Source organism: Callorhinus ursinus, unplaced genomic scaffold (genome assembly GCF_003265705.2).
Source record: "Callorhinus ursinus isolate GAN/ISIS: 27379988/994484 unplaced genomic scaffold, GSC_fseal_2.0 scaffold2, whole genome shotgun sequence".
NCBI lineage: Eukaryota > Metazoa > Chordata > Mammalia > Carnivora > Otariidae > Callorhinus > Callorhinus ursinus.
Genome location: NW_027397064.1, coordinates 66,625,897 through 66,639,572, shown reverse-complemented (window position 1 = coordinate 66,639,572; position 13,676 = coordinate 66,625,897). Strand labels below are relative to the sequence as shown.

The following is a 13,676-nucleotide window of genomic DNA, read 5'->3' as shown; positions in this document are numbered from 1 at the left end:
AAGAATTAAAGCTTTATAAAAGTATCTTTTTTTTTTTTTTTAGGATACCCAAGATGATCCAGGTCTAAGTCTTTCATTTCATGTTAACAGTTTTAGATATTTTTAGGGTAGTAAATATATACAAGCAACAGATAATTTTCAAATTTTCCATATTAATTGAGAGGAGCAGAGGTAATCTGGAACTAGAATAATATTAACTAATTTATTTGATTCTATAAAAGTTTTTATAATCGGGTGCCTGGGTGGCTCAGTTGGTTAAGCGACTGCCTTTGGCTCAGGTCATGATCCTGGAGTCCTGGGATCGAGTCCCACATCGGGCTCCCTGCTCAGCAGGGAGTCTGCTTCTCCCTCTGACCCTCCCCCCTCTCATGCTCTGTCTCTCATTCTCTCTCTCTCAAATAAATAAACAAAATCTTTTAAAAAAATTTTTATAATCTTTTGATTGATAGAGATTGACAGATTTCAAAATTCTTTTGTAAACTATGCATTCTCACCTATTCTTAATATACGTTTGTAATTTAATAACATCTATAATATGCATGTGTAAAGTCCACATACTATAATACATCTATATACTATGATATTCATATTATAGTTGTATAAACTGAACCCAACAAAGGTTACACCTTTAACTGATTGATGACACAAAATAACTTTATTATTCTAGGAACGCATCTCTGAAATTGGAGAAATGTGGGTAAGGAAATCAAGATATGAAGTAGGTGTCAACAAAATCTGTCAGGACTTTGTCATCATATCAGATGTTACATATTTACCATACATCATAAAAACCAAATGAACTCAGAAAAAGAAATGTTTTATACTGAATTTAACTTGAGGTGGAGGTAAACTAACATTGATGGGAAAGTCATATCTATGATCGTATTTGCTTATCTCATCCATCTTTATATAGCTTTTATATATATATAAAATATATATATCTTTATTTATATATTTATAAATATAGCCTTTATAACTGCTATCGGCTTCTCTTACCTAATGCCATCTAACTGATGCTAGATAATTTATGCCAGTAAGTTCCACTGTTGGGATATTGGTGAGTAAAAGAACTATTCTTTTTAAATTTAAAACACTTAACAGACATGATTTAATGTGTGTCACTTTTCTTTTAATCTGCATATATCATAGCACAGAAAGTTGAAAATGTATTTAAATTTAGTTCTAAAATCTGATGCAATATGTGCCTCTAAAACTTAGTGTCCTAGTTTATCTTAAAATACAAAACCTTCCTTTCACAAATTAAAAAAATAGCATCTCATAATTTGTCAAATAACTAGTTATGTTGAAGGCCAAACCAATACCCACCCTTCCAAAATGAAGAATTAGCTCAAAATATTTCTTTTTTCATTTCAGAAGCTTTTTAAATGTTTAAATAAAACATATGAAATCAATTTAATTTGGTATAATGAACCTTTAAAGTTGGTAGAAACAAATCTTATGATGAAAAATTCTACAAAGAAAATATAATATAGAAGCTGGTTTTATCTCTTTGTTCTCTAGAACATTAGAGAGTCATGTACTGATTACTACAAGGGACGACAAGAATTTGAAGGCATGCATAATTTGCATTTATTGTTTGTTAGACTTTGTCTCAAGGAGTATAAAATTTAGGGGCGCCTGAGTGGCTCAGTCGTTAAGCGTCTACCTTCAGTTCAGGTCATGATCCTAGGGTTCTGGGATCAAGCCCCGCATTGGGCTCCCTGTTCCCCTGTTCGGTGGGAAGCCTGTTCTCCCTCTCACACTCCCCCTGCTTGTGTTCCTTCTCTTGCTGTCTCTCTCTCTCTCTCTCTGTCAAATAAATAAATAAATAAATAAATAAATAAATAAATATCTTTAATAAAAAAAGAGGTATTTAGAAAAATGTGTCTAGTAGGTAATCAGTATAGTCAGAAAAGTGCAACAAGGAAGACTGGAGGAAAGACTGCATTTGAAAATATTTTAAACAAACAGAAAAAAAAAAAAAAAACCAAGCAAGAAAAGTGATAAAATGGTCATGAGCCAGGACAGTGTGTTTAACAACAAACATTCAGTGGGGGAGGTGGGGAGGGGAATGGTGGTATACGCCAGGAGTTTTTGCAAATATTCTCATTTCATCCTTTTGGCAATTTTCTGAGGCAGGTTCTAGTGTTCCTGTCTTACCATTGACAAGGAGATATTAAGGCTTTTGCCCAAGATCACATAGCTTATAAATAGTAGAGCCAAGATCTACCTAGCCCTCAGAAACCAAGTTCTTTTCATGTGATCATATAAATCCAGCACTTTGAAAAATAAATTAATTGCAATCTTATTGTTCTATAAATTAAAAAATAACTTTTTAGCAGCTTTGTTTTGACTACTTAAAATAAGTGCTATAGGGGATATAGTGTTATTCTTAATGAGTTTGCAAGCTAAATAGGAAAGAAAATTTATTATTATAAAACCATTATAAAATCAGCAGAGGATTATGGGTCATCTTGTGTAGGAAAGTTTAGAAATGTCCTTAGACAAACCATGAGAGACCCTTGATTCTGGGAAACAAACTGAGGGTTGCAGATAGGGAGGTGAGTGGGGGATTAATGAGGGTACATGATGAGCACTGGGCGTTATATGCAACTAATGAATCATTGAACATTCTATCAAAAACTAATGATGTACTATATGTTGGCTAATTGAATTTAAATAAAAAAAACAGTAATAAAGGTTTGTTTTTCAAGAGGAAAAAAAAAAAGAAATGTCATCCTTCAGAGGAACTGGGATTTTCAGGAGCTCTAGTTGGCAGAAATGTCTTCAAAATTAGAAGACACTTGAACTGGAAAAACATGAATGAAAACTGAGAAACCTGAGTGCTTGTACTTGTAGGGCAGGGATAGACTCTTCCGGAGAGAGTAGACAGGGTAGAGTGTGAAGAAATGAAAGATAAAAGAAGCTGAACTATTTCAAACTGTGTGATCACGATGGGAAATCAAGTGAGGGGCTCATAAACTTCATATTTTAAACACAACAGGAAAATGAAAATAAATTGTATGTGGTATGTGTAAATATTGTTTCGGCAAACTTCTTTTCAAATATGTGAGTGTATACCACACTGTGTGTGTGCATGCCCACACACCAGTGCACATGCCAGGTTACAATGTAAAATATATATTTTTTTCTGGTAATGGTTAAAAAAGTTTGAAAAACATCAGCTTGCAGAAAGGAGTTAGTTTATGAGAGACCTTGAAAGTTAACATATCAACAGAGACCTTATGGGAGGCAGAAAGAAATAGGAGTTCCTCCAATATTTTTTTTTTAAATGACAGAAATTGAGACCAGACTGTCAGTCAAATACAGGATAATTGGAGTGAAGTTGAAATAAGCATTAGGCATTAGGAAATGGTACTTGACTATGGTAAAGTAATAGTTCCATAGGTAAGGAGAAGTGAAAGTACAAATGAAAGGTCAACGATGATAATAAATAATTAAGATCCAAAGACAGTAGAAGATGAGAAACAATCAGAGGGAAGAACATTGCAACATCAAGAAAGATGAGAAAGGAGAGTGGCCTGGAGTATATTCTGAAGAAGGGCAGGCTGACCTTGCAGTGAAAATATCCTTAATGACCTCTGAGAGTACAGTTTCACTAGAATATCTGGGATTCAAACATTTCTGGAACTCAAAGATGGAGTGAGTGATGAGGAAATGCAGAGAGAGGGTAGGCAGAAAAAAAAAATCTAAGAATTCTTATGTGGAAAAGGGGGACAAAAAAACAGAGAATAACCAATGAGAAAATAATAGATATCCTCTCTACCTCCCTCTGAAACTTAGGCAATATCTTTGCATGTTCAAAGTCAGAGAGGACGACGACTATGGAGACAGGGGACTGGAAATGTTGAAGGTGAAATTGGAAAATACGGCAACGTCGTGTAGTTCACGTTAGGTTGCTTTTCTCCCAGAATCCAAGGAGGGACAGGGATAATTGGCAGATGCCAACCTTCAGTTCAAAGAAAGGTAAGATAATCATGGATGAAAATTAAAGCCAACTGGCCCTCTTCTACTCTGCCTGAAGTCTTCCTCATCAGGCGCATCCCTCTGCTTCTGTATACACAATAGTATCTCTGAACAGTAGGGAAGAAAACTTTATTAGATGGGCTGTAAAATATCAGGTTGCCATCGGGGTGATTGGTGAGGCTTATTAAAATGTGGCAAACTTTGAAAACCTTTAGATCAGTACTTTATGTCCATCATTCACTCTCTCCTAATTGTTGCTGGGAAAAGCCATAAAGGAACTAAGAGACTTAATTATTTCCCATCCACCATGAACCACTGCTCACACAGCTTTACAAATTTAACAATTCATTCAAATTTCTCTTAAGTCTGTCATTAGAAAAATTTTATTTTCATATCTGTATTCTCTTTTACATTTTATACACCAAATATGACAGAAGTATTTAATAAACCATGCCCTAGCATTATTTAGAGCTTCGGAAGAAATCAGAGTTGCCGTGAATTGTCTTATCAGTAATATTGTCTATCTCTTTCAAGACTGTTCCAATAACTTCCAAATTCCATTTACTAAGAAACCTCTAAACAGACATGCTAGTGTGGTTCACAAAAATTCCTAACCTTTTTTTCACTGAATAGCTGATATGGAGACAAACTCATATGTGCTGCAATAACTCAGCTGTAGTAAAAGAATTTGTGAATCATCCCATCAATACATTCTTGATAGAAAAATTCAAAATACAAAAACCTATTATTTCAGGTGTGGGTGGTATTGTCTTCTTACATTTCCTCCCAATAAGTAACTCCTCTCACCCACCTAACTATTCTAATAAATTTTCTATGGGAATAGACAAAGAATTTACCACACCAAGCTTTGCTCCTCCATTAGGAGGCTTGCATTCAAGAAAGAAAAGCACTAAACACTAGTTGTCTCCATTTCAAGAAATTTTGAGAACCCTGGTGTAACACCAGAATTCTAATGACTATTAGGAAATAATGTTGAACCTAGCTAATAAGTAATAGTTTCCCCTCATTCTAGATTTAAACCAATTAGGCATCCTAGTTATATACTGTTCATACTGAGAGAAAAATCCATATGTGTAAAAAATAGTATAAAATAATGAGGCAAAATGTGATATTTGTATATGATATATATATATATGTATATAATAATTTGGTAATTACAGCCAGTATAGCCATTCCTGTTAATAAAATTCCAAAATATTTCTGGGTACTTTGGTAAAGAGCCACTAATCATGGCTCTTTTGATGTTGCCCACCCTACCTTGGTGCATCAGACCCCATACACTACCACATGATCCAGCTACTACAAGATTATTCCGGGCACATGGGGGCCTCCAGGAATGTGCTCCAGCATATGCTTGGCTAGCTCCCCACTTTTCTGGAAATAGTCTTTTCTGACTGGTGGTCTGTTTGGTCTAAGTCCATGTCTTACAGATCGATTAATATTTCATCTCTCTTCTCATATAAGGAAAAAAAAAACCCAGCCAGATCATTGTTATGACTCCCAACCTTAGAATCCTTTATCTTCTTAAATTCTAGACATGAATTTTAGTGGCAGTTATACTGAGTTTTAATTAGTTTCTAATCAAAATAAGTAATAAGATTTGTATTGGAAGTTACTTCAATAATGATCCCCTCTTAAGTTTAGATTTCTCAAACACCTTGTACCACAACATAATATAGTTAATGAGGGAAACTAGATCATCGAAATATAATAATTTCCTCCCCTAATTATCATTTAAGAATTAACGGAAACAATGATTTGGAAAAAAGTAAGCCACAGAACCTAAATCTTCGAATAAAATAGATAACATGACTCTCAGTGCTATTATTTTTTTGAGGCAGCAAAACTCAACAGAACATATACACAATTACAAAGTTAAAGTAACAAAGACATTATCTACCAAATGAAGGTAGCAGCAAATGGAATTGTGTATTTTAAAACTCTCACCAAACACTTATCCTCTCAAGAGATGGAGTTTTAAAAAAAATGAATGTTTCATTATTTTCCACAATTGGGCAAATTAAGAGTGCAATCAGCAGGGCAGATCATGCAGGAAGAAATTATCATTAACTGGGGTTTCTTTAATTGTCCCACCACCAGTGTCCTCTTAGGCACAACTGGGAGCTAAAAGGGCACAGGATGATCATAGTTTGCACCATGGTGGTGCTTCAGATGGAGAGGAATCTCTAAGGATTGTATTCAATTTCTGAAACTGTACTCAGAAAAACATACAAACTCAGAAGTCTAGCTGTAACTAGAATGTACTGTCCTCATTTAATTTTTTTTTCTCCACAGTGAACATGAATTGTTTTCATGGCACAGCTAAGGCTGAATGATGTTAACATTTCGTACAGACACAAATACAAACATTCCCCAAAACTATCTGCAACAGCTCATTACCCAAAACTACCTGCAAGAGCTCATAAAGCCAAATAAGTCAGACTCACCAACTTAAACAGATTTACATTCTGTTTCATTTCTAATGTCCCTGTAGATGCTCTGTGAGATGTGAGTTCCTTTCTTAGAATATTGCAGTATCATTTTATGGCAAATAGTGATGCCTTACTATTTTAATATAGAGTACAAGTAGCACTATCCCTTCTCAAGGGGCTTAAATCAATTTATAGATTCATACACTTCATATATTATATTGGAAAAAGAAAGTATCATGAAAGGTTGTTTAAAAAGCACCAAAAGAGCAAATGAAAGAGCATGAGCAAGAAGACAGTGCTTTCACTATACAATAATGGGAAATCAGCCTGATTTTAGAAATTGGAACCTATGGGCCCTGGTCTTGACGCCAAGTGAGCTTAGGCCAGTTGCTTAGCATCGGCTTCTACATTTGTAAAGTAAGGGTTGTTAAAAGAAAGAAGGAGGAGGAGATGGGAGGGAGGGAGGAAAAGAGGCGGGCAGGAAGGAAGCTGGTTAGTTAGCATTTGGGGGGGCTGCTACTCTGGGCCAGGAACCATTCACCCACTTCCTAGAAAGTATAACACAGGATCCCAGTTCCTTACTATCTTAAAATTTTGTGATTTTCCAGCATCTCATGTTTAGATAATTTTTTTTAATTGACTCAAGGGTGGCAATGCCATTATCATCTTGATCTTGTTTTCCATGAGGTTTAATGTAGTTACTTCACCAAAGAGGTGAGGTGTGGAAGGCAATAATAGGCCCTAATTATTAGCTTCTACTTTTGAAAAAGTAAATCTGTTATTTGGAACAAAGACCTGTTATCTATAGAGGGTAAGTTCTTTCATCTGTGTAACTGTCAATATATGGACTCACACAATAAGGTATAATGAATTCCAGTGCTGCTGCCTTTGTTACAGAGACAATTAGGGTGTCCTGTTATCCATTATTCATCACTCTTGCCTTAGCTCCAAATAGAACAGCAAACAGATCTAAGGAATAAATATTCTTCACACTGAAGAATTCATCCTTCTAGGATCCTGGTGTCTAGTCTCAGATAACCCTCTTGAACTTGTGCTTGTCGAGATTTCATGGGCATGTTTTCTTTCGAGGGCAGGAAGCAGCAGTCTCTCTCTCTCTCTCTCTCTCTCTTTATGTGTATATTCTTCTTTCTATTATTCCTTCATTGCCTTGAAGCATATTTCCTACCCTACTCACTTTCCACTACAGACCCATGTACTTGTTTTCTGGGTACCTCACAGTTTTGTTTTCCTACATATTTTCCCCCATTCTCCATTTCTGGTTTTTGGTTTTTGTTTGTTTGTTTGTTTGTTTGTTGCCTTTTCCAATAACTGATCAGCAAATATGAACTGTTTTTTATACTCTGAAAATTATATTTTTTTCACAAGAAGTAATCTCCCCAAATATTTCAAATGTAAAGACCAGAGATCCTAATCTAATGTTTACTACAATTAAAGGAGAGGATATATCTCATCCACTAACTTATTCTAAACATGTTGGTTCAGGTTATAATTAAAGGAACAGAATTACCAAAATGAAGCTTCTGTTTAAAGTAGTGAAGTTTTGAAGATTCCAAACCAATAAAAGAAATAAGAAGGATAATATTAAAAAATGAGAACATGAAACTTTTCTCAATAAAGGTATTCAATAATCTTTAGTGGTTTATCACATAACAAAATAATTAGGATGTAGTTCAATTCTTATTATGATTAATGTGAGCAAACATTCTGTCATTAGAAAAATCTTGTAAAGTAATGCAATTGTATATGCACTAGGTTTTAGGTGTGGTTTTGAACTGATCTTAATCCATCAAACATAATGAGGAATAAAAGAAAGTAAGGAACACAAAAATTGGGTCAGAATGCCCTGATGGATTATGTACCCTTGAAAGCAAGGGGGCGGCACCAAGGGATGGCCACTTAGGAAACTGATTGTCCTTTGTGTCAGTCTTAAATGAGCCAATAAAACGTTAAGTTTGCATCACAAACACATCTGTTTCAGCTCTAGCAGCCACAGATAAACTTTTCTTTAAAGATATTTATCAATTTAATCAACACCATCTCTTGGGGACAGGTATATTCATCTCAATATAACCATACATTTAAACCTGCTCTCTTTCAAAGAAAGTTGGGTCATTCTAGATTTCAGTATTTTGGTGAAGAAAAGATGTATCTGACCACACGAGCAACATGTATGTATCTTTTGGATTACACAATTGATTTCCTCATAACTTTTATTTTCTAGATTTAAAAACTCTAGTTAGAAATCTGTCCTACCAAAGAAACTTTTTCTACCATTCCATTTTCCTCTTTCCTCTCACTTATTTTATTTTAGTAGAACTTTTTGGATCTGCATCTAACAAAAAAAAAAATGACTCTCATTAAAATTGTCTTTTCTGCCTTACCCATAATACAATCTTGAAAACTACAAGCAGAAATCAATAGAGAGTACCCTACCCTGAAGGGCTCACAGATTACTGAAGATCCATTTGCCACTTAAAAATAAAAATATGGACTCTGAAAAACAAACTGAGGGTTCTAGAGGGGAGGGGGTGGGGGGACGGGTTAGCCTGGTGATGGGTATTAAAGAGGGCACATTCTGCGTGGAGCACTGGGTGTTATGCACAAACAATGAATCATGGAATACTACATCAAAAACTAATGATGTATGGTGATTAACATAACAATAAAAAATTTAAAAAAATAAAAATAATGCCCTTAAACAAAAGTGAGATATCATTTACTAATGTAGGAAAGAATTAAATGCAATTGGTTTAGATATAGTTTTAAGAGGATGAAATATTGGATTTAAAATTATGAATTACAACTGTTACCAGGGATGAAAGTCGATAGAAAATAGACCAACAAAACAATAGATTTAGTGCCTTTGAGGCATTGCTAAAATCTGAGAGATCATTGGGGAAAATAAACAAAATTATTTGCTAATCAAATGTGTAACTCTTATTTCCTAATCATGAAAATAAATCCTAGTTGGTATTTCAGGATATTACTAATGTCTTTCAACTTTAAAAAAAAAAGACAGAAAATGAGTTATTAGTTGTGATTTTTACTGCTCTGATGAAAATCCAATCAGTAGAATATTACATACAATGCTAATTCCCCATACATGAAAGTAAATGCCCAGAATTTAAAGGACGTATTTCCTTTGATGCATTTGTTTAAGTCATATTAAAGTCTGTAACAATCATATGGTTACAGAAAAAACTATCTGACTCTGAATGTAAATAAGGACTTTATTACATTCAGGTAAAATGTATATACAGTGAAATGCAAATCAAAGTATACAGTTTGTTAAGTTTGGACCAATATAGAGAATCATATAATCAACACACCAATCAAGATCTAGAGTATGTCCATCATTCGCAAATGTTTCCATTTGCTCCCTCCCAGGCAATTCCTACTCCTCACCCCCGTAGGCAACTACAGTTTTGATTTTTATCACTATAGATTAGCTTATTTTCCTAATCTTGAGCTTTATATAAGTAAAATTATGCACTATTTATTCTGTTATTTACTGCTTTTTATTTGCTCAACATATTTTTGAGAATCATTTATGATGTTTCTCTTTCATATTTATAGTTTGTTATTGTTTATTGTTGATTGGTATAACATTGACAGCTATACCACAATTTATTTAACTCTTCACCTGTTGATGAACATTTGGGTTGTTTGGATTGGGTTGAGTTGTTATAAATAATGCTACTGCAAACATTTTGTACAAAACATTTTGTGGACATATATTCTCGTTTGTCTTGGATAAAGACACACCTAGAAGAGGAACAGCTGGATCTTAAGGTAGGTGCATGTTTAATTTTGTAAACAGTTTTCCAAAGTACTTATACCATTTTATAATCCCACTGGCAATGTATGAAAATTTCAGTTGCTCCATATTCTCACCAATACTTGATGTTGTCAGTTTTCTCATTTTATATATTCTGGTGGGTATGAAATAACATCTTACTTTGGTTTTAAATCCTATTTCCCTTTTCATGTGCTTTTAAGGCCATTGTGTATTTTCCTTTTGTGAAGTATCTATATGAATCTTTTGCTCATAATTTTTATTTGGGTTGTTTCTCTTTTCATTACTGATTTGTAGACATATACATATATGGTATGTGGTATATATACACATGTACTTAAAATATAATTCTTTAGTCAAATAAATGCATTGGTGACATTTTCTTCTCAGTCTATGTCAATTTTCATGTTCTTAATGAAAGTTTTAGAAGTACATAAGTTTTTAATTTTGATGATGTCCAGTTCATCATTTTTCGTTCTTATGGATAAGGCTTTTGCATACTTTCTTAGAAATTTTTGCCCACTCGAAGTTACAAACTTTTTCTTGTAGTTTATTTCTAGATATTTTGTAAATTTAGCCTTTATGTTTACGTCTAGAAGCCATATCAAATTAGTCTTTGTGCATAGTATAATGTAAGGGTCAAGATCTACTTTTTTTTCCATGCATTTTTCCAGTTAACCTAGCTCATTTATTGAAAAGACTGGCATTTCCCCCCTCCCCATTGAATTACTTTGGTGTTTAACAAAAATCAATTAACTATCTATGTTAGGATCTATTTATGGACTATTCTGTTCCATTGATCTATTTAATTGTACTATATGCCAGTATTCTACCATCATGATTACTGTAGCTTTATAGTAATTCTTAAAATCAGGTGGTTAGAGTTCAACTTTGTTCTTTTCTGTAATTGTTTTGACTATTACATACCCTTGGCATTTTCATATACATTTTTGAGTCAGCTTGTTATTTTATATTAAAAAACTGCCATAATTTTGGTCAAGATTGCAGATTGCTTTGGGAAGACTACATGTCTTTACAGTATTGAGACCTCCAATTCATGAACATGTAGTATCTCTGTATTTACTTATTTGCTCCTTAGCTTCTCTTGATAGTATTTGTAATTATTTTAATGTAGATGTTTTGAATGTCTTTATTAAATTTATATTGATGCTGATTTTAAGAGTATTTTAAAATTTCATTTTCTAATTTTTTTTTGTCAAACCATGTAAAAAAATGGCAAGACAAGTGATGAAAGTTAACACCAAAAATGGGCAAACTAACATTGGGTGCTTCTGCTAATGCTCTGAAAAGGATACAACATCATTTATACTTCATACATAACACAATCCATAATTTGTATTAAGTTATGATGATTTGCCAACCAAATTCAAACTGAACATTCTAAAAAACAATGAGTCCACATCGTTAAGGAATGTCAATGTCAGGAAAGACAAGAAAGGCTGAGGAAGTCACTCAGTCATCCATTTAAAGGAGACTAAAGAGACAGGACAACAAACTGCAATGTACGATACTGGTTTAAATCCTGAATTGTTAAAAACTAATTAGCTAAAGAGCAATATAGTGACAATTGTCAAAATTTGAAGGGTTTATTAGATAACAGTATTGTATCAATGTAAAACTTTCTGAATTTGATAATTAAGCTGTGGTTACATGAGTGGATTTTCTCATCACTCGTGGATCAAACATTGAAGTATTTAAGGATGAAGGGTCATGATCTGTGCATATAATTTTCAAGTGTCTCAGCAAAATAAGTAAATAGACATAAAAGAGCAATGTGTATATGTCACACAGAAAATGTAGACAGAGATAAAGCCAATGTGGCAACTTGCAAACAATAGCTGAGTCTATATTATGGTAATATGAGAGTTCGTTGTAATATTTTTGCAACTTCTCCGTAGGTCTGAATATTTTTCAAAATAAAAATTTTTATTAAAAGTGATCATATGATCCCTTTAGAGTCAGACATATGGATCTTTCCTGTAATTTTAAAAGAATAATATTAATCTGGGTGCCATGTGAAAGACAGTCATACATTTTGCTTTCCAGCTGCCAAAGCTTTCTGCCATGTCCAGCTAAAATTTTGCTTTGTTTGGAGAACACTTTCCTTGGAATAAGAAGTTGAGAAAGAATGCAGGGTAAGGGACAAAGAGAAATCACTCCTAAACCAAGAATATATGCTGCTCTTTTCTGTGAATACATTAAGGTTAAATTGAAAATAATGCTGATTTGAAAGCCTGTGTGTGTTTGTTCCCTCCTAGTTCATTAAGAGGGGGGGATGTTCCATTTCCACATACAAATCAATGTATTTATTCAGGTGTTTCTTTATTCCATGAACTTTCATTTAGCAAATATAAAAGTGAATGAGACTCCACAGATGGACAGGAAAATAAAGTGTGGAAGGTATAATTCCCTATACTTCCATTTATTGTGCTCACATTCTCTGGGTAATGTTTCATCATGGGCAATGACCTCAACAACCAACAGTATTTTTAAAAAGACAGTTAGTTGAATCTGGAAGGAAAGAAGGACTTTTATAATTAGTGTTATTCATAGTTGGTTTTTGTTGTTATTGTTGTTTTTCCTTTATGGATTGTGGCACTGCAAAAGCTAAATTTGTTTACAAACCCAATTTTCCCACTAAAAATGACTTCCTTTATGTTTGTATTGGAACTGGAAAAATACCAACAATATGAGAATACCAGTTGTATCAGTTTTGCTTAACTTTCCTCTGAAAAACAATGTCTTACTCCTTAATTTTGATTTTTTTTATAACTACATCTTTCCCTTTAAATTTGGAAATATCAACTTCCACTTAAACTCATGAGAACTAATAAGTTTAGTGTGTACTGCAAATCTGAATGAATTAATTATTTTTTAAATTGTTTTTATTAGAATGTTAATATCTCTCTCTTTTAATGCTATCTGTCCCAACTTCTCTGGGGTTGTTCCTCCTACTTAATACATATCCTTTAGGCAACAAATTGTACACACAAAGGAAGGCTAATTTTATCACAGGATTACAAACAGACTAACACATATGACTAAGGCCTGACAGAGAAGCTGGAAAAAAGATGGTTGGTCACACACCCTGTACACACCTATGCTTTAACAGATTCCAAGATAAAGATCCTTCATAGGACCTCTGAGAGTCAGAGGTACCTTATAAAGGACTGTTGGCATTCAACAATGAACTCAGTCTCTTTACTTTTAGTCCATTCTGCTCTCATGACTCACTGTGGTTCACAAAGTGGCTGATGTTAAATCCTTTACTAAGAACCTTCAACATGGTATTTATAGAAAGATTCATTTGTAGCCTTATTTCAAAGAGGTCAGCAGGTGCAATATATTCTTTGGAGGAATTCTGACTCATTTCTCCAGATCGCAAGATACTGTCTTTG

At 33.7% G+C, this 13,676-nt stretch overlaps 1 protein-coding gene and 1 long non-coding RNA gene across 4 annotated transcripts in view; one reads left to right on the top strand and one right to left on the bottom strand.

Annotated features, from left to right (window-relative positions):
* The window catches only part of KCNH7 (potassium voltage-gated channel subfamily H member 7), a 474,524-nt gene that overhangs the window by 443,408 nt on the left and 17,440 nt on the right, over positions 1–13,676 (bottom strand). The gene's annotated exons all lie outside the window — the stretch shown is intronic.
* The window catches only part of LOC141370942 (uncharacterized), a 52,030-nt gene that overhangs the window by 37,758 nt on the left and 596 nt on the right, over positions 1–13,676 (top strand). The window contains exons 2-3 of the long non-coding RNA XR_012375447.1: positions 3,805–3,987; positions 12,325–12,413. This is a non-coding gene — a long non-coding RNA (uncharacterized lncRNA). The remainder of the gene's footprint in view (positions 1–3,804; positions 3,988–12,324; positions 12,414–13,676) is intronic.